The sequence below is a fragment of the Phascolarctos cinereus genome, unplaced genomic scaffold (genome assembly GCF_003287225.1).
Source record: "Phascolarctos cinereus isolate Bilbo 61053 unplaced genomic scaffold, phaCin_HiC Scaffold_4;HRSCAF=312, whole genome shotgun sequence".
Classification (NCBI taxonomy): Eukaryota; Metazoa; Chordata; class Mammalia; order Diprotodontia; family Phascolarctidae; genus Phascolarctos; species Phascolarctos cinereus.
This window is the reverse complement of record NW_027555847.1, coordinates 680,092,289-680,113,863: the sequence shown is the minus strand read 5'-3', so window position 1 is coordinate 680,113,863 and position 21,575 is coordinate 680,092,289.

Here is a 21,575-nt window from a genome sequence, read left to right as displayed (position 1 = left end):
TCTGATTTACCTGGGGTGTGGGTATGGATGGGATAAGGAATGTCTGTCCAAGAAGTGACTTGACCTTAATTTCTTCTTCTATGAAACAGGAAAAATATTACTTGCAAGGGCTCTCTTCCCATTTCTGCCAGGGTTACTGAGAGCATCCAAGGGGATCCCTTCATCCCCACCAGGCAAAGTAATGTTGTTGAAGCCCTTTGGACTGTCATCACGCCCCATTGGGGGCAGGCTAGCTGGGGAAGGAGGCATTTGGTAGGGCAGAGGGTGAGCTGATCTGGGCTGCCTGCCCTCAGCCAGGGAGCAAAAAACATGGTGAATAAGAGATGAGGTTGGAATGTGACATGTTAAATATTCAGCCCTAGAAAGGGCCAGGTACAGATGCTGCCTGAAATATTTACAGGCCTTTTGTGCTTTCTCTTCAGTTTTGATTCTGGGCTGAGCAGGCCCTCTGTGCATTAGAGATGGGGGTGGTGGGGGGAGGTGAGGGCTGCCTCTTGCTTTCACTTAGAGTTTTAACAGTTAAAAGAGATTATCTGACCACTTCTCAATTATCCACAGCAATAGAAGATAAATCAGGAATTCAGCTCCATCCCAGTCCAGGAATCTGTGCTGCAACCTCTGGGAAGCCCAGGCCTTGTGGTCCCTTTGATGGAGAGGCAGGAGGCACAGGCCCCCATTCCAGCTCCCCAGGAGCTTCCTGTCTGGATCAGGAGAGGCAATGCCTCCCCGGAGCCATATACACGAAATTCAAGGCAACGGGAGTGGAGAGAGGCCAGTGCTGGGAACCACAAGATCCAGGTTCTAGGTTGTTGTTGTTTTTAATTAATTTCTTTATTCATTCATTCATCTACTTATTTACTTATTTATTTGCTGTGATTCCCAAGTGACCTTACCTCAGCCAGATCTACCCGTGAGATGAAGGGTCTCCACTAGGTACCCCCATGTTCCTCCCAGCCCTGACATTCTGTGTTCTAGGGACCCTCCCAGCCCTGACACTCTCTGTTCTAAGGGCCTTCTCAACTGTAGCATCCTTTGTTCTAAGGGCCTTCTCAGATGTGACATCCTGTGTTCTAAGGTCCCTCCCAGCTCTAACATTCTCTGTTCTAGGGACCTTCTCAACTGTGACATCTTGTGTTTTAAGGGCCCCCCCAGTTCTGACAATCGGTGCTCTAAGGGCCCTCCCAGCTCTGACATTCCTCATCCTAAGGGACATTCTGTGTTGTTATCAGCCTTCCCCACTTCAAGGCCTAGATGCCTTCCCCAAACCTTTCTCCATAGATAGCATCAACCCCTTCTCTGCCTCTCCATTTGTGGCTACTGCTCAGGAGCTCTCACTAGTCAGCCCCACCATCTCTGCTTTATTCTCCTCTGTCATGCCTGGCTCACACATGGCCTTTCCTTTGGAGATACAGCTAATCTCCCAGCCAGATAGACAGCGAGTTCCCCAAGGGTAAGGCGCAGAGCAGGCTGGGCAGCCCCGGGGAATTCTGAGCTCTCTCATTCTGCCCATGGCCCCCCCCCCCCCCCCCCCCCCGACTCCAGGCTCCGTGTTGATGCCCGAAGGAGGAGGTCAGGCAAGAGTTTTCAGCACTCGGTTAGTAGGTGCCCTCAAGGGACCTTAGTGGAAGCTTGAGCTGAGGGGCAGAGGGTGGGGAGGGGAGGTTAGGGAAGGACACACAGGAAGGGGACTTTCCCCCACCCATCTTCTCCCGGCTCCCACACACTTCAGCCTGGGCCGGCAGCCAGTGTAAATATTTCATTGGAGAGATATTTATTACCTGGATTTATCTGGCTCCCAAACTAAGCTCGAGGGCCTGAGCTGTTTAGATCAGGTCAGGAGGACTCTGGGGGGGAAGGAGGCCAAAAGCTGGAAGTGGGGCTGAACAGCTTAGCTCAGTTCAGAACAGACTGAGCCCTTGGTCCTGACCCCAGACTGATTCCTGAACTGGGCCCTAGACTGAACCCATAGCCCAGTTCCAGAACCACTTTGGCGTCTGACTCACTTTGGTCACAAAACAAACTGTTGGGGAGTTTGGGTGGTTTTAATGCAATCACCTTGGGGGACACAAGTGAGCCTTCATTCTGGGATGGAATGAAGGTGTGGGACCCATCTCTTGATGCAGTGATGGTTGGGGGGCTAGTGGTGCAGGCACGGCCAGAAGATTTGGAAGAAGGAGCTGAAGCCACCGAGGTTACAATGTGGCATGGGAGTCCAGCAATACCTGGACCTTTTTCTTCTTAGCATCTCTGAGGGATGAAGTGTTGAGGGGAAGGAGGAATTTTATTACAAAGAAGGAAACTTAGGCCCAGAGAAAGGGAGTGGCCTACACAATAGTAGCAGGGCTCTGGCTAGAAGCCAAGCTTCCTGGCTCTTTCCATTACTGTCTCTTATTGTTCTTGTTCTTACTGATTTTTTTTTTGAGGGGGGAAGGCTATCTTTTGCTTTTACATCACCTAAATTTCTCCCTGTGCCCCTGTCCCAAATAACAAAGAATTTTTAAAAAGGAAAAAAAATTTTTTTTTTGGTTGGGCAATGGGGATTAAGTGACTTGCCCAGGGTCACACAGATAGTAAGTGTTATGTGTCTGAGGCCGGATTTGAACTCAGGTCCTCCTGAATCCAGGGCTAAAGCTCTGTCCACTTCGCCATCTAGCTGTCCCCAGGAAAAAGAAAATTTTAAAGTCTGCAAAACTGATCAATACATCAAAAAGCCTGATATGACATGCAAAGTTACACACCGTGGACTCCCCCTCACCAGCACCAGCACCAGCACCAGCACCAGAACTTCTGCAAAGGAGTGAGGGAAGTGAATTCTCTCTCCTTCCAGGCCATCCCTACCTTAATTTTTGATAATTTGGGTGATTGTCATTCATCGGGTTTGCACTGTTGTAAAAGCTGGGTCTATTGCTTTCTCAGCTCTGCTCTTGTGACTCTATGTAAGATTATACAAGTCTTTCCTTGCATCTCTGCAGCCAGGTGGATAGAGCCAATCGGGCTGGATTCAGGGAGGCTGGCATCTGTATCCTGTCTCAGACTTCCTAGCTGGGTGACCTTGGGTAAATCACTTCACTGCTCTCAGCCTCAGTTTTCTTATCTATAAAATGGGGATGATCATAAACCATACCTACCTCACAGGGTTGTTCTGAGAGTCCAAATGGGATCGTGCATGTAGAACCTTTTGCAAACTCTAAAACCCTCTATAAATACTCACTATTATTGTTGCCATTTCTTTGAACCCAGTAATATTCCATTACATTCATGGGCCAGAATTTGTTTAGCCATTCTCCAGCTGATGGGTATCTGCTTTATTTCCAGGTCTTTGCAGCAAGGACTATTTTGGTTTTGGGCGGTGGGGAGGGGAAACCTTTCTTTTTTTATCATTGACCTCCTTGGTCACTCAGATTCCCAGCAAGTACATTCTATCTCCTCCTGGCTTCTTTCCTCATCTCCCTCCTCCGATTAGAACTCTGATGCTCCTAGAGTCTTTTAGGAGAAGATTATGGAAAGAACGTTGGATTTTAAGTTGGGAAGCCCAAGGTTCAAATCTGAGCTCTGATACTTAGAGAGGATTATCAGATTTTAGAGTTGGAATGACCTCGGAGGTTCTTGTACGACTGAGGAAATGGGGGCTTCAGACGCAGTATGGTGTACTAGGTGGAGAGCTTAATTTTGTTTGCCTGTTTTATTCTTGGAGAACATCAGTCAGTCAGTCGACAAGCATTTAATTAAGCACATATGTCAAGCCCTGTGCTAAGCACTGGGTGTACATGGAAAGGTAAGAATTGATCCCCGCTCCCAAGGAGTTCACAGTCTAATGGGGGGAAGGAGAACGGGAAAGAGAAGTGGAAGGGGAAGGGAATAAACATATATAGTCTACCCTATGTGCCAGACACACAGAACTTTTTTATGAATATTATCTCTTTTGATCCTTGCAAGAATCCTTATTTTTATTTTCCCCCCAATTTTATTAATTTATTGATTTATCAACAATCACTTCCATATGCTTTTGAGTTGAAAATTTTTCTTCTCTTTCCTCCCCCCACCCGCCCCAAGACGGCACACAATCTGATATAGGGCAAGAATCCTTAGACGTAGGTGTTATTATTATACCCATTTTTCAGTTGAGAAAACTAAAGCACAGGTTAAGTGATTTTCCCACTACTAAAAGTCTGGTGCTGTATTTGAACTCAGATCTTCTTGACTCCAGGCCCAGCACTCTGGCCACTTCATCACCAGCTGCATCTAATGGGGAAGATAGAATGCAAGCAATAATATCCATACGAGATATATACAGGCTAAATGCCAAACCGAGAGAAGGCGCTAACGTTAAGAGGGATCAGAAAGACCTTGAATGAATGATTAAAGACGCTTCTCTCTTCTTGGGAGAGAGATGGGGGACTATGGGCATGGAATGTTGCATCCACTGTCAGACATGGTTATTTTGCTGGTTTTCTTTCTTACAAGCCAAGACAGTGGAGAAGAAAGCAAATGTGGTTTTAAAAGCAAAAAGGCATCGATAAAACTTTTTAAAAAATTGTTAAATGGGTGACCACCAGAATTAATTGGCACATATATTCTTTGTAGCTCTGTGTGTGTGTGTCTGTGTCTGTGCGTGTCTGTGCATGTGTGTGTGTGTGTGTGTGTGTGTGTGACAAATAATTTGAATATCACCAATAAACTCGGGGATTCAGGAGGACCTGAGTTCAAATCCGGCCTCAGACACATAACCCTTACTAGCTGTGTGACCCCTGGGCAAGTCACTTAACCCCAATTGCCTACAAAACAAACAAACAAATAAATAAATAAATGCCACTTAACTGATTGATCGAGGTCCATGGAACCCTCCCCTCAAGGGGTACCCTGGATAGATTTCAGTGGATCCTTGAACTTGAATGGGGGAAAAATCTTTCTTTTCACCAGCCTCAGATTGATATTTAGCATTTCCTTCAATAGTTCATGAAGGGGAACACAGACTTCAGCAGACCGTCCCGAGGAATCCGTGTGCCATGTGGCCATGGCACAAAGAAAGGTGAGAACCCCTGGGCTATAATTACCCTTGAAGAGTGTGAGGCTGGATTTCTGCTCCATAACAAAACTAGACTAATTTAGGCATTTTGTCCTGGCCTTCTTTTTGCCTCCCAGCACTTCCTACCCTAATGTACTGAACATGCAGAGATGTGCTGGGGTCGGCTGGTACAGGCTTAGAAGAGCCAGTTGTTAAATTTTCAGGGTGTTAAATTTTTATGCCTTGGAACTCAACAAAGGATACAGATTGTTTTGTTGATTGTCTAGACTTAAGAAAATGATTTTTAAAAAAATGTTAACAGTGGGGCAGTGAGGTGGCACAGTAGATAGAGCACGGGCCCTAGAGTCAGGAGGATCTGAGTTCAAATTCAGCCTTAGACACTTACTAGCTGTGTGACCCTGGGCAAATCACTTAACCCTGTTTGCCTCCAAAAAATAAATAAATAAATATTAAAGATGCAGATTAAACTTAAAAGTGTGTCTGTATCTACATTTCCGTCTTGCCCTGCCCCCCAAGAGCTGGTTGCTCAGTCTTTACCAGCACACCCCCATGTTGTTTATTGTCGTTCCAGTTGTTTTCTGCCAGGTCTGACTGTTTGTGACTCCATTTGGGGTTTTCTTGCCAAAGATTCTGGAGTGGCTTGCCATTTCCTTCTCCAGCTCATTTTACAGATGAGCAAACTGGGGTTAAACAGGGTTAAGTGACTTGCCCAGGGTCACACAGCTAGTACATTTCTGAGGCCAGATTTGAACTCAGATCTTCCTAACTCCAGGCCCAGGGCTCTATCCACTGTGCCACCTAGCTGCCCATACCCTATACACATTCCAAATTTTCCCCAGTCTAAGTAAGATTCTAGAGGCAAAGACTGCGCCATCTTTCTTTCTATGCCCAGAGCTCAGGTGCTTGGGTTTCCATGGTAACAGAATCCTCACTATCCAGTGACCTAACAACCACGCCTTTCTCAGTAACCAGTGACACTGGGGCAGTAGTTAGTTCCAAAGGCCGTGACAGTCCCACTCCACTATGAGGGACTCGGTAGAGAAAGCTATGATCCTTTTCAGAGGGTCACCTTGGCCCACAGGGGAAGCTGCCTTGGAATCCCTTGGAGGAGATGCTACAGAGGAAATGTAAGAGCCTGCTAGGGATGGAGGTGGAAAAAGCCAGGAGACTTAACGGCAAGCCTCAGGGGATCTTCTTCCTCTTCTCCTTGGAAATGCAGGCTCTGGAGGTGCTGGAATGCTTGCAAAGGCTAGACTAGTGCTGCTAGATGGACCATTTTATGGTCTCAGGAGGACAAAGAACATTTCCTTGCGGTTCCTCAAGACTCTTTAGTGTGATGGAGAAAAGGTGTCTGGCCTCAAGTTACGTTTCAGATGCTAGCTCCCCAGAGTGGAAATCAAAGGAACAGTTTCAATGGAACAGTTGGGTGCTGTCAGCCTGACCTAAGAAGAAAGGGGTTTGGATATATGGTGAATGGGTGATAGGAATTTGGGAGTTTAGAAATGATGAATATCTTGGGGTTGGTCTACGGTGAATGGGAGGCATCACAGAGTAATGGCTAGACTCGCCCCACCCCTGGTAGATTACTGAGTCAGGAAGTCCTGGATTCACATCCCACCTCAGACACTTACTAGCTGTATGACCCTGGGTCAGTCACATAACCTCTGTGCTAGTTCTTTCTTCTATAAAATGAGTAATTGTTGGCTCAGTCATTGTGGAAAGCAGTTTGAAACTATGCCCCCAAAGTCACTGAATCGTGCATGCCCTCAGGCCCAGTGATATCCAAAGGGATCAAAGAAAGAGGAAAAGGACTCATTCATACAAAAATATTTAGAGCAGCTCTTTTTGTGGTGGTGAACCATTCTTTTCATTATTTCTCATGGCACAATAATATTCGATTTGATTCATGTTCCATAATTTGTTCAGCCATTCCAAATTTTATTTTGTTTTCAGATCTCAATTCCCTCCCTCCCTTCCCTCCCACTGAAAAAGCAAGAGAAACAAAACCCATTACAAACACGTATAGTCAAGCAAAAGAAATTCCCATATGAGCCATGCCCCCCGAACCAAAAAAATAATAACACAAGCCTTAATCTGCCCTGAATTCATCAGCTCTCCATCCAGAGGCGGGCAACATGTTTCATCGTGAGTCCTCTGGAATTGTGTCAATTAGCATTCATAAATCTTTCAGAGTTGTTTGTCTCTCTAATACTACTGTTATTGTCTAAATTGTTCTCCTGGTTCTGCTCACTTCACTTTGCATCAGTTCATACAAGTCTTCCTAGGTTTCTCTGAAACCATTTCTTTCATTATTTCTTAGAGCACAATAGTATTCCACCACAACCACCTACCCTATCTTGTTCAGCCCTTCCCCAGGCGATGGGCTCTGCCTCAGTTTCTAGTTCTTTGCCATTACAAAAAGAGCAGCGATAAATATTCTTGTTCATATGGCTCTTTTTTCTTTCTTTGATTCTTTGGAGTAGAAGTTGTAGTAGTGGTATTGCTGAGGCAAAGGACATACACTGTTTAATCACCTTGGGTGCATAGCTCCACTGTATATAGCTATAGATGGAAGCTCCTTAAGGACAAGGTATGTTTCATTTTTGTTTTCTATTGACAGTGACTAAAACAAAGGAGGTGCTTAATAAATGTGCATTTCCTTCACCTGGCTTGTTGATTGATTGATTGATGACTGAACGAATGCACGAAGGACACTTTATATGCATCAGCATGTGCAAGGCCTAGACCTCAGTAGACTGAGGTTACTTGAGTTAAGTTAGGGTGAGCTTGGAATTCTCTGTGGAAGAGTTATGGGTGTCTGTAACAAGGTAGACACCATGGCCCTGCTATGTCCAGACCTCAGACACTTCATGGGTGTGCCAGCAAAGACTGGTATGAACTCCACTTGATTCAAAGTTCTGGACAAATATTTCAGGTAGTGACCTGGGGCTTGATACGATGATGATTTGTGCGTTCTTTCCTGAGGTTGACGAGGAGATCAGAGGAAAAGAGGAAACCGTTTAAAGAGTGGTTCCACAGAGGTTTGATGTTAGAGACTCTCTGGGGCCTAAAGTTATCATCTGAAGGAGATTCTCACACTGAGCACCTAGCTCTCACCGCCTGAATGTGGATAGGGGAGTGAGTCCTGGAAGAAGTGAATGTCACCTACCCCGATGACACTGAGCTTTCTGGAGCAGTCTCCAGAAGCTGACTGTCTCTGAAATGGAAGCTTTCAGTCATCTCACTGGGGTCATGATCCAGAGGCCCCCCCAAAGTAGCGGCGACCAGAGAAACTCGGTGATTCAGATATGCATAGACCATCGGCCTTTAAACAAATATATGGAGGATCAAGAGACCCCAGGTAGTTCACTGTTAGTACACCAGCCAGTATATTTCAATGCCAAGCCTTTGAAGTGGATTGTAGAGTCATCGAGCTGGCTAGAGGTCACTTAGTTCAACCCCTCAACTTACAGCTGAGGAACCCGAGACCTAGGGGAAGGTAAGTGCTTTGCCCGCAGTCACATAAGTAGTAAGTATCAAAGGCAGGATTTGAACCCGGTCTTCTAACTCCAAAGTCAAGGTTCTGAACACTGTACTATGCAGCCTACCTCAAATCCCTTCCTATCTTCCTTACTTCCCCTTTTCTATTGAGGTTGCTATCATCCTTCAGTCATCTGAGTTCTCAGCTGCGGTGACGGCAGCCCTTCTTCCCTCACCAACCAGTGGCCACATCTTGTTGATTCTTCCTCTTCTTAACCTGGGGTTTATGAACTTTTTTTTTAAGTATTTCAATAACTATGTCAATACAATTTATTTCTTTTGAAATCCTATGTTTTATTTTATGCACTTAAAATATTAGTCTATACAGTCCACGAACTTATTTTTTAAGATTCACTTTTATATAAAATGTTGAGTTTCAGATTTTCTCCCTTCCTTCCTCATCCCCCACCCAAGATGGTAAGCAATTTGATATAGATTACATATGTGTAATTATGTAAAACATATATCCATATTAGTCATGTTCATGAACTTTTTAAAAAATATTTTGATAGCTGTATTTCAATATAATTGGGTTCCTTTGTAATCTTATATATTTGTTTTATGCGTTTCTGAACAGTCTTCTGAGGATTCCACAGGTTTCACCAGTCTGACTGTTAAAGGGGTCCAGGACACACAAAACAAAACCACTGCTCTACAAAATAACTCACGTTCATCCTTCCTGTCTATTCGCAAAACCCGCATCCTTGCTTCCAAACTTGACTTCCAAACCTCTCACCTGGACTATTAGAACAGCCTGTTATGGGCCTCCCTCCATCAGTCCACTCTCTTCCCTTTCTAGTCCATAATCCTTTTCCATTTTATATTATTTTTTAAAAATTTTATTTAGTCTTTAATTTATGGAATAAAACAAGCATTTCTAGAACATAGTACAACAACAACAGCAAAAGATGATTGTGCCTAAAACTGCAAATCTATTATGTACAACTTGCTATTCCTTTTAAATATATAATAAAGTTAAATTCTTAAAACACAAGTATGACCTTGTTACTACTCTATTCAAGAAATTCCAGTGGCTCCTGCTTGCTGTTAAGATACAGCTAGGTGGCATAGTAGATAAGCTCCAGCCTTGGAGTCAGGAGGAACTGAGTTCAAATCCAACCACAGAAACGGCACTTACTAGCTGTGTGGCCCTGGGCAAGTCACTTAACTCTGATTGCCTCACCAAAAAAAAAAAAAAGCAAAAAAAAAAAAAGATACGAACTCCTCTGTTTGGCTTTTAAAGTCCTCCACAGTCTGGCTCCAGCCAGCTTTGCTCTCCTTCATGCATGAACTGGCCTACTTGCAATTCCCCAAACACTATATATATATCCCGTGCTCTACATCTGTGCCCTTGTGAAGACTGACCCCAAGCCTGGAACGCTCTCCCTCCTCAACTTGGCCTTGCAGAATTCCTGGCTGCCTTCAAGGTGTCAGCTCCTCCAGGAAACCAATCCAAATCCCCTCCCTCCCAGTTGCTAGTACCTCTCCCCAACCCTCAGAATTCACTCTGTCAATTTTATATTTAATTTTCCATGTATACTGACTATTTCCTCCAAGAGATGGAGGCTCCTTAAGGCAGGGGCTTTGGTCTTTGTATCCCCAGTGCCTAGAACATAGCAGGTACTTATTAAGATGCTTATTAAATAAACAAATGAATCCTGAATGGCAGAGGAAGCTAAGGAAAAGACAATTTCTTTGTTTTTTTAGTTTTTTTCAACATTTTTAGTTTTCAACATTCACTTCCATAACCTTTTGAGTTTTAAATTTTCTCCCCTCCCCCCCCACCTCCCTCCCCAAGATGGCACACAATGTGATATAGGCTCTCTCTCTATATTCCTATTAAACATATTTTCATATTAGTCATGTTGTAAAGAAGAATTAGAACCAATAGGAAGAACCACCAGAAAGAAGAAACAAAACACAACAGAAGGAAAAAAAAGCAAATAATATGCTTTGATCTGCATTCAAACTCCATAGTTCTTTCTCTGGATGTGGATAGCATTTTCCATCATGAGGCTTTTGGAGATGTCTTAGATCCTTGCATTGCTGAGAAGGGCTAAGTCTATCAATATTAGCCATTGCACAATGTGGCTGTTACTGTGTACAACATTCTGCTGGTTCTGCTCACTTCACTCAGCATCAGTTCATACAAGTCTTTTCAGGTTTTTCTGAAGTCTGCCTGCTCATCTTCTTATAGTACAATAGTATTCCATTGCATTCATATACCACAACTTGTTCAGTCATTCCCCAATGGATGGGCATCCTCTCAATTTCCAATTCTTTGCCACCACAGAAAGAGCTGCTATAAATGTTTTTGTACATGTGGGTCCTTTTCACATTTCTATACTCTTTTTGGGATACAGCCCTAGAAGTGCTATTGCTGGGTGAAAGGGTATGCACAATTTTATAGCCCTTTTGGCATAGTTCCAAATTGCTCTCCAAAATGGTTGGATCATTTCACAACTCCGCCAATAATGCATTAATGTTCCAATTTTCCAACATCTTCTCCAACATTTATAATTTTCTGTTTTGTCACCTTGGCCAATCTGAGAGGTGTGCTGTGGTACCTCAGAATCATTTTGATTTGCATTTCTCTAATCAATAGTGATTTAGAGCATTTTTTTTCATGTAACTATAGATAGTTTTAATTTCTTCATCTGAAAACTGCCTGTTCATATCATTTGACCACTTATCAATCGGGGAATGACTCATATTCTTGTAAATTTGACTCAGTTCTCTATATATTTTAGAAATGAGGCCCTTATGACAGATACCAGTTGTAAAAATTCTTTCCTAGTTTTCTGCTTCCCTCCTATCTTGGTTTCATTGGCTTTGTTTGTGCAAAAACTTTTCAATTTAATGTAGTCAAAATTATCCATTTTGCAAGGAAAAGACAATTTCAATCTGACCAGTAAAATTCAACCAACTTGAATATAAGCCCCAAGAAATGTATGGAGTCCCCTAGACACTTTTCAGGGGCTTGAGGACAAGTTGATGAATGATAAGAACTACTGGGAAGCATTGGTATATCTGGATGATCTCATCATATTTAGAGAGAGACAGTATGGCATAGTGCCTAGGCCCTAGAAGCTAAAGCACTGGAATTGGGAGGGAGTCAGGAAGTCTTTAGTTCAAATCTCAACTCTATTGCTCCCTAGCTGGGTGATGCTGGGCAAGGAATTTAACCTCTCTGGGCCTCAGTTTCCCCCTCTATAAAATGAGGATTGGATTTGATGGTCTATAAGGGCCTTTCCAGCTGTGAGCCTAGGAGAGATGCTGGAAGAAGATTGGGAAAGATGACTGAAAGTGTGACATAGGCTGGAAGCTGCAGGTCTCAAGCTTCTGTTGACACGTAGCTTTTCTGAGGGGCTCCATCAGGTGTATGGGTCGCAGAGTATCTTGGCAAAGGACATGCACACTGACCCAGAAAGACAGAAGGAAGTGCTCATCACCTGGACACATCCAAAGAATTTTCCAAAAAAATTTTGTTAGAATTTGGTGGTGACTTTTAGGAATTTGGAAAGAATCATGGAGTCATTGTGGAGGTATCTAGGCTATACAATGGATAGAACTCAGGACCTAGAGTCAGCAAGACTTGAGTTCAAATCTGACCTCAGACACATGCTAGTTGTATGACCCTGGGCAGTCACTTACTGTAAACTCTGTCTCCAAATGAAATAATGCTTGTAAAAGAGCTAAGCACAGTGCCTGCCACATAGGAGGTGCTATATAAATGCTTATTTCCTTCACTCTGTTTGCCTCAGTTTCCTTTACTGTAAAATGGAGTAATAATAGCACCTACTTCTCAGGGTTGTGAGGATCAAATGGGATAATATTTGTAAAGAGCTTAGCATAGTGCCTGACACAAAGTAGTTGCTTAATAAATGCTTATTTCCTTCCTTCGTTCCTGAGCATCTTCTAGATCTTACCTGTGGACACAAGGTTGCCATGAACAGTATCAGCCAATCAATAAACATTTATTAAGCAATTATTATGTACCAGACACTATGCTAGGTGCTGAGTCTACAAAGAAAAAGAAAGAAAGAAGAGAGAGAGGGAAGGAAGAAAAGAGAGAAAGAAGGAAGAAAGAAAAAAGAGAGAAGGAAGAAAGAAAAAGGAGAGAGAAGGAAAAGAAAAGAGAAAAGGAAGAAAGAAAAAAGAGAGAAGGAAGAAAGAAAAAAGAGAAGGAAGTAAAAAAGGAAGAAAGAGAGAGAAGGAGGGAAGAAAAAAGAGAGGAGGAAGAAAGGAAAAAGAGAGAAAAAAGGAAGAAAAAGAGGGGCAGCTAGGTGGCGCTGTGAATAGAGCTCCGGCCTTGGAGTCAGGAGGACCTGAGTTCAAATCCGACCTCAGATACTTGACACTTACTAGCTGTGTGACCCTGGGCAAGTCAACCCCTATTGCCTCACCAAAAAAAAAAAAGAAAGAAAGAAAGAAAGAAAGAAAGAAAGAAAGAAAGAAAGAAAGAAAAGGAAGGAAGAAAAAAGAGAGTAAAGAAAGAAAGAAAAGAGAGAGAGAGAGGGAAGGAAGAAGGAAGGAAGGAAGAAAAAAAGAGAGAAAAGGAAGGAAGGAAGAAAAAAGCGAGAAGGAAGGAAGTAATGCTTGCTCTCAAGGAGTTTACACTTAGGGGCAAAAGGGGCCATTCTGGCCTGAATTCTCTGGCAACATCTGAAGGTCACTGGGCCTTAGTCAACTACCTCCCATGTGGGTCAATGGCCTGTGCAGGCCTAAGCAGGCCCTTTGTGTGACACTGAGCACCTGCCAGCAGTTTCAGGCTAAGAAAGTGACCATAAGAGAAGCCTCCTGCGTTATATCTCTCTCCCATCTTTGCAGAAATTGAGGAGAACGGGTGTGGAACGTTGCATATATTGTCCATACTGGTTTGTCCATTGGCTTTGCTGAACCACTTCATCTCTTCCCTTTTCCTTTTAAAATCTTTGCTGGTAGAGGAAAGGTATATTCAGAAATAAGGGCAATATAAAAACAAAACATGGATAAAAAAAAGAAAGAGGAAATCTATGCATTTCCCAGGGGAGGACCCACTCAGTGGCAGTGAGATTTATTACCCCATCTCCATATTAGTATTTTTTGGCCTTGAAGTGGGCTGGCACTGACAAGCCCTGAGATGGAGACGGTGCTCAGTTTCAAGTCTGTACAGACAACAATCCGCTGACATAGTGTGACATTTGCCAAGTCCCTGGGCTGCCTACAAGAAGTGGGGAACTGGTGGCTTTAGCCAGCTATGAGTTCAGCGGGCATGACTGGCCAGGAATGACGAACCTAGAGGCAGATGCCCCATCCCTTGGGCCCCTGCGTCTAAGCCCTGGCGATACCCATAGAAGGAGAGGAAGGTGGTCTGTGAGATGTGGAGAGGGCTGGGCCACGGCCACGTGATGACCTTTGGGCAGAAAGTCTGGGCCTTCCACTGGAGGATGTATCATCAGAGGAAGCACTGAGTCGATAGGCCTTCCTGACCTATTTGTCCTTGGGGAGACTGACCCTGGAAACAAAGAAAGAGGGCCCATGGGAAGCAATAATATCTGATGGGAATGAAGACGTCCACCAAGTCATTGGAAAACCAGAGAAAGGAGCAAGAGAACAGAAAGTAAACCACCCCCTTCCCTCTCTCCTTACAGCAAGGAGGGGGACTACCAGGGCAGAATGGGGCATATACTACCATGTCTCAGATCAGGTGTTATTGGGTTGGGTTTTTTTTTTTGTTTTTTTTCTTTTGCTTTAATTGGTTTTCTTTTTCACAAGGAAAGATTTAAAAGAGCTCTCCTTAAAAAGAAAATTGCAGAGGGTGCTGAAAAGTTAAGTGACTGGATTAAGCTAGTTTGTGGCACAGGCAGGCCTTCCACACTCTGGTCTAGCTCTCTATCTACTATGACACAGTGCCAAGAAATGGGGCAGGGGGTGGACCTCAGAACTCAAGTTTTGGGGAGCCTTGCATTTGAGAGAGTAGCAGAAATTGGAATATTGTGTGAGACCACAGTTCATACAATCCAGGGTACAAGAAAGCAATTGGTGCTGCCCATGGTCCTGAGAGCACTGAGATCACCACACGGGTGATCATGGACACATAGGCCAAGGAAGAAGTCTGGAAATGGTTGGGAGTCAGTCTACTGGTCCAAGACGGCAGCAGATGTAAGTGGGAGGTATTTGAAGGAAAATGGTACCAACTCATGCTCTTTCTCTGTAGAGTATAACTACCATAAAGCCCTTTGGACCTGGATCCAGTGTATGGAGACTTTTACCTCTGGAAGAACACAAGCAATGTCATAGTGACATCCTATCATCTCCCCCAGTATGCAAGGACAAATCAGTTGTCAAAGGAGGGAGTAGGGGGAGAAGTATTTCTCAGTGTTTGGCTCCTCCAATAGGACACATTCTCAACAATGGAAGCAGTGCCACAGAACGATGGTTGTTCATTTTTCCAAGAGGACTGATGACATCATGAGGGTGGTGACTTGGGAGTGAATCTGGATTTGAATGAGGCAGAGCTGCACAGTCATCAGCCTCACTTTCTCCTGCAGAGTCATCGAAGTCCAGCGGCAGGACAAAAGTCAAGACCATTGGCTGTGGCCTGGGATGCCACAGATGGCCTTGGCCTTTCCAAATGAAGCTCTTTCCCAGGTCTCAGTCAGTTGGAGGCCAATGGGAGAGTGAAGACCAGGGTCAGAGGGCCCATCTGCTCCAGGAAGTCTTTTCCGACCTCTCTGAAATCTAGTGGCTTTTCCAATGTAGGTTATTTCGTATTTATCCTGTAGATAGCTCACATACTCATTTGCTTAATTGTCTCCCTCATTAGACTGTGAGTTCCTTGAGGACCAGGCCTATCTTTTTTGCCTCTTCACATCCCCAGCTTTGCCTGGCGTATGTAATAGGTGCTTAGTAAATGCTTATTGACCCGCTGACCTAGGTTCAAATATCACTTGTGGTAGAAGTGATATCCTAAGGCCCTACACCACGCAAATTGGGCTACTTTTTCCTTAAGAGCCATTGAAACCAGCCTTGAGATTTAATTGGTTCAATGGACTAAGGCTAGGCTGCCTGAGCCCAAAAACAACAGGAAGGAGGAGAAGCTCTAGCTCTCTTCTCCTACTTCTGACCTTGGACCAGGGCACCAGCACCAACTCAGCTGAATCAGGTCTAATCCTTGGATGAACATCCTTCCAGGCCCTGAATGTCAAGAATTGAAAGAAGAGGAAATTACATATTAGTATCCTCTTAAAGGTAACTAGGTGCATAAAGTCCTAGACTTTAGGAAGAAGACCTGAGTTCAAATTCTGCATTTAACACTTAGCTGTGTGGCCCTGGACAAAACATTCAACCTCTCAGCCTCAGTTCCCCCATTTGTAAAATGGGGATAATAATAGCACCTATAAGGTTTATAAGGATCTAATTAGATACCATCTGTAATATGCTTTGCAAACCTTAAAGCACTATACAAATCTTATTCTTGTATTCTTATTATTGCTTCTATTATCATAATGAGTCATGGAAGTTTGCTCAGGCTACTGAAGCCAGTGGCCCAGAAGAACTTGTTGCCTGGGCAGTTCATGGGCTCCAGATGGAGACTGAGGCAGACAAGGGGGTTTAAGGAAGCCAAAGACACATGGATGACCCAACATCAGTATATGAGTGCCACGGTTAACCAGTCAGTGACCAGGTTAACATGATACTCTGGGAATGAGAGGATGATTTATTGAGGTGGCACAGTGGGTAGATCTGGGTTTGTACTTGGGAAGACCTGAGGTCAATCCTGCCTCAGACTCTTATTTATGCTGCTCAATGCTGGGCAAGTCTGGGCCTCAGTTTCCCCATCTGTAAAATGAAGGGGTTTGACTCAAAGGCCTCTAATGTCCTTTCCAAATCTAAATGTAGCTAGACAATGTCAACTCAGAGAGTTCATTTCAGTTCAAGAAGCATTTATTAAGCTCCTACCGTGTGCAAGACTGCAAGGCACTGGGATAGAAAGAGAGAAATTAAAACTAGGTCCTACCCTTAAGGAGCTGACAGTCTACTGGGGATACAAATGAATATGTAATGTATGCTTTATTGTTACTGTTCCCTAGTCATTTCAGTCTTGACCCATTTGGGGTTTTCTTGGCAAAGATACCGGAGTGGCTTGACATTTTCTTCTCCAGCTCATCTTACAGATGGGGAAACTGAGGTAAACAGGATTAAGTGACTTGCCCAGGGTTGAACAGCTAGTAAGTGTCTGAGGCCAGATTTGATCTTGGGAAGATGAGTCTTCCTGACTCCAAGCCCAGCACTCTGTCTATGGAGCCGCCTAGCTATTGTTATTACTGGACAGTTGTTTGTCCTTATTCTCAAAGAGGACCAAGGCATCAGGAAGGTGATGTCATGACTTGTAAGTGAATTGGATTTAAGTGAGGCAGGGCTGTGCAAAGTCACCAGCCTCACTACATGCAATGATCTATACCTGTAGCCTCCCCACCTCTGCAAGGAAGGGAGGTGCTTTTTCACAACTCTTTTCTGGGGCCAAAGTTGATCATTATAATTACATATCATTCTGTTTTGCATTATTGTCCTTTCCATTGTAGTCATCGTACATATTGTTTGCCTGGTTCTCCTTATTTCGTTCCACCTTAGTTTATATTAAGCGATCCTCTGGTTCTCTGAATTCTTTCTATTTGCCATTTCTTGTGGGACAATAGTATTCCCTTACATCTGTGTGCCACATTTTTCTAACCGGCCCCCAAATAATAGGCACCTTCTCTTAATTTTTCTGTTCTTTGTTCCCACAAAAAGCCTGCAAGAGACTCTCAATGCAGCTGGCCAGAGGGAGATGAGATAGATAAGGGGAAAAGGCATCCATTTCTAAACAATGCCGAAGTGAGCACAGGCGGCAGAAGTGACTGTAGCACCCAGAGAGGTCGACGGTCCCTCGGTCTGGGTGCGGAGAGAGGTCGGCACAACCTAAGCTTTGGTGACTAACCAGCTCAGTCACCACTCCGCTGCAGCTTCGGAGCCAAAAGCAGTCGGCAGTGAACTCTAAAACACTCTGTGGTTTCTGCCAGTGTTCCTCCCAAAGCTGTTGCTACAGCAAATTAACATGACTGACCCAATGCGTCCTTCCATGGCATTGAGGAAACAGAGGGCTTAAATTGGGAGTCAACTAGAATTCCTATTTGAGAATGACTTCCAGGAATATTTAATACTTGATTCAATTCTCTGTTGTTACACTATCATTCCGCTTTAATGAAATGGCTTTGCTTTGAATTCATGTCATCTGGCTTAAACAGATACATTAGTAGGGGCTCAGAGCAGTGAATTCGAAACTATCTCAGTAATATAATTAAGATAGGCATAGCTGAGAGGACAGCTCCTGGCTTTATAAGGGCTTCTAGTCCCTGCTCTGACCCACTGTGTGTTGTTCGACTGGTCTCTTCCCCTGCCTGAGAGATTCAGTTTCTCCATCAGTAAAATGAGAGGATTGGACTACATATGATCTTTAAGGTTCCTTCTAGTTCTGATATCCTACGTTGTAAGACTCCCCTTCAACGTTCTGTTCCAAGGTTTCTTTTGAGTGCTGACAGTCATTGTCCTAAAATTGTTTTCCAGTTCTGACATCCTGTATCCTAATGGCCTTCCCAGCTCTGAATTTCTGTTCTAAGGGTCCTCCCAGTTCTGACATTCTGTGCTCTAAAAGTCCTCCTAGTTCTGACATCCTGTGTTCTAAGGGCCCTCCCAGCTCTGATTTTCTGTTCTAAGGGCCCTCCCAGCTCTGATTTTCTATTCTAAGGGTCCTCCCAGTTCTGACATCCTGTGTTCTAAGGGCCCTCCCAGCTCCTACATTCTAGGTTCTAAGGCCCCTTCCAGCTCTGACATCCTGTATCCTAAGGGCCTTCCCAGCTCTGAATTTCTGTTCTAAAGGTCCTCCCAGTTCTGACATTCTGTGCTCTAAAGGTCCTCCCAGTTCTGACATTTTGTGTTCTAAAGGTCCTCCTAGTTCTGACATCCTGTGTTCTAAGGGCCCTCCCAGCTCTGATTTTCTATTCTAAGGGTCCTCCCAGTTCTGACATTCTGTGTTCTAAAGGTCCTCCCAGTTCTGACATTCTGTGTTCTAAGGCCCCTTCCAGCTCTGACATCCTGTATCCTAAGGGCCCTCCCAGCTCTGATTTTCTGTTCTAAGGGCCCTCCCAGCTCTGACATTCTGTGTCCTAAGGGCCCTCCCAGCTCTGATTTTCTATTCTAAGGGCCCTCCCAGCTCTGACATTCTGTGTCCTAAGGGCCCTCCCAGCTCCTACATTCTAGGTTCTAAGGCCCCTTTGAGCTCTGACATTCTGTGTCCTAAGGGCCCTCCCAGCTCTGACATTCTGTGTCCTAAGGGCCCTCCCAGCTCCTACATTCTAGGTTCTAAGGCCCCTTTGAGCTCTGACATTCTGTGTCCTAAGGGCCCTCCCAGCTCTGACATTCTCTATTCTAAGGGCAGGCCCAGTGCTAACAATCTCTATTTTCCTAGTCTCTCCCCCACCTCTTTTCTGTCTCTTAGGCTTGTATCTTCTCTTTACTCTCTTCCCACAATTCCTGGCAAAACCCACATCCCTCAGGGGATTTAAATTCCCACTATCTTCTCAGGGAGGATTTCAGTGTTAGTCTCCACCAACTCATCTGATTGGAGTTCCTCCTCTCTGACTGTACCCACCTCCTTGCTCAGTGTTGGGGATGGAGGTTCACTGAGGGGATGGGATGAAGGCTGAATATAGGAAGCTTTGTGTAGGATGGGGTCTCATTGAGGAAACAGAAAGCTTAGTGAGGTAATAGAAGTCTCTGTGAGGGAGATGATTGCTTAATGAGTGAACAAGGACTCAGTGAAAGCGATGGGAGAGCTCAGTGAGAGGACAGGGCCTTGGTTTGAGGTGGGGGACAGGATGTAGCCTAAATGGAGGGGAGGCTTAGGAAAGAGAATATGGGCTCAATGAGTAGAACGGAGAGGATATGTGAGAAAACTGGGATCCAGGAGGGGGTTGGGGTTCAGTGAAAGGGATAGGAGCTCAGTGAGGAGGTGGGAACTTAGGGGGGCTCATTAGGCAGTGAGGTATTGGTAAGGAAATACGGCCTCAGAAAAGGTGTTGAGATTGTATGAGAGGGAGATTGTGTGCTCACACAGTAACAAGGCTAAGCTTGCCCCCCCCATCTCGTCTCTTCCTTCCCATCCCCCCAGCTCAGGCGGGGCCTGTTGCTGAGTGCAGATGAATTATTGATGCCTCCTGGGCTCAGCGGGGTGATGGATGGTGAAGCCACCGCTGTCTGACCCCCCTCCTCCCCTTTCCCTCCCTCGAGCAGCCCAGCCCTGGCTGAGAGCCCCTGGGAGCTGCCCCACTGGGCCTGAGCTGCCTTGGAGATGTCCCCCCTCCCCTCACCAGACTCATTAACGGAAGGCCCTGCGGAAGGGAAGCCGATTAGCGGCTCAATTAGCCACGTTCCGCCTGGGAGCTGAGCACCAGCCTCCCGCAGCCACAGCTGGGAGGGGTCAGCCCTGCATGGTGAGCCAGGCCCCAGGTCTCTGCCAACCCCGAGTCTTAGAACATAGGTTCTCAGAATTAGGGGGGGTCTTAGAACATAGGATGTCAGACAGGACAGGGCCCACAGATACTGAGTCGGGAAGGCCCTTAAGACATAGAATGTCAAGGCTGGGGGGGCCCTTAGACAGAAAATCAGAGCTGGGAAGGCCCTTAGAACTTAGAAACATCAGGACTGGGTGGGTGGGGGGCTTAGAACATATCACAACTAGTGGAGAAAGTAGATCCGTTGAGGAGAAAGAGTTTTTCTCAAGGTCAAATAGCAAACTAGTGGAGAAGCCAATTCCAAGGTCTCTCCACCTCTAGTTAAGGATTCTTCCTACTATACCAAGCTGTCTTCCGTCCAAAAACGCTGATGGCATCATCTACTTTGCAGCTTCTCCTCAATCTCCTGTCCCTTCCAGGGGCATCACTGACACCAACCACTCCACTTTTTTTCTCCTCAATCTCCTGTCCCTTCCAGGGGCATCACTGACACCAACCACCCTACTTTTCCCGGTCCCTCAGCCCCACCACCTTTCCGGATGGATCTCGCTCGTAAAGCTCCGGCCAGGAAAATGCAGCCCCTGGACGACACAGGAGCCTGGGATGCAGAGCCGAGAGTGCCAAGGTCAGATGGGAACACCTGCTGGAACTGGTCTCCAGGATGGACTGACTTCGCGTCAGCTGACACGGAAAGCTGCTTGTCGGGCCAGGGCAGAGAAGGGCAGAGAGGTGGTGGCTGGGAAGAGCACCTGCCTGTAAAACAGTCAGATCCCAGAGGATGGAGAAGCTAGAGGCTGGGTATCTGGACATTTTAGACACAGGAAGGTAAAGAGCCAAATAGCTCTTAATTAGGTTGGCGAAGGGCTCCATCAGAAACCATCCCTCCTCCTAGTGTTGAGACCATCAGCTTGCCTACGACACATTTGCGCTACGACAAGAGCATAGCCATCATTCCAAGGGAGGCTATGGGTGGGAAATGGGGGGTAGGGTAAGGAAAGGCTAATGGCACCATCCTGGAGAGGCCTTCTTTCTCAGATTCTTTTTCCATAAGTGACTGTACAAGATCCTGGTATCTCTGCAAAGATTCTCAAAGATGAGTTGGAAGGCACTGGTGAGAACATATCAAAGATATAAAGGAATTTCACAGAATCGGGACCTGAAGGTTTGGCAGATATTGCCTAGTCCAATCTTGCTTCCCCATTTTATAGAGGTGAACATTGAGGCCCACAGAGTCGAAGACTTCTCCAAGGTCCCAGCAGAAGTAAGGATAGACTCAAAGCAAGAACCCAGAGCCACTGAAGGCAAACAGAACCAAAGGTCTGTTGAAGAGTGGCGGCCATTAGTAGCCAGGCCTCTTTCTCCTGCTCGGAGAGGTCTCTTAATTCGACAGCCCCAAGTGTCTGTAGAGCCTCAGGCTTACCAGGCAGAGTGGGTAGGGAGCGAGAACAGGCCAAACCAGTTCAATGGCAAGTTGA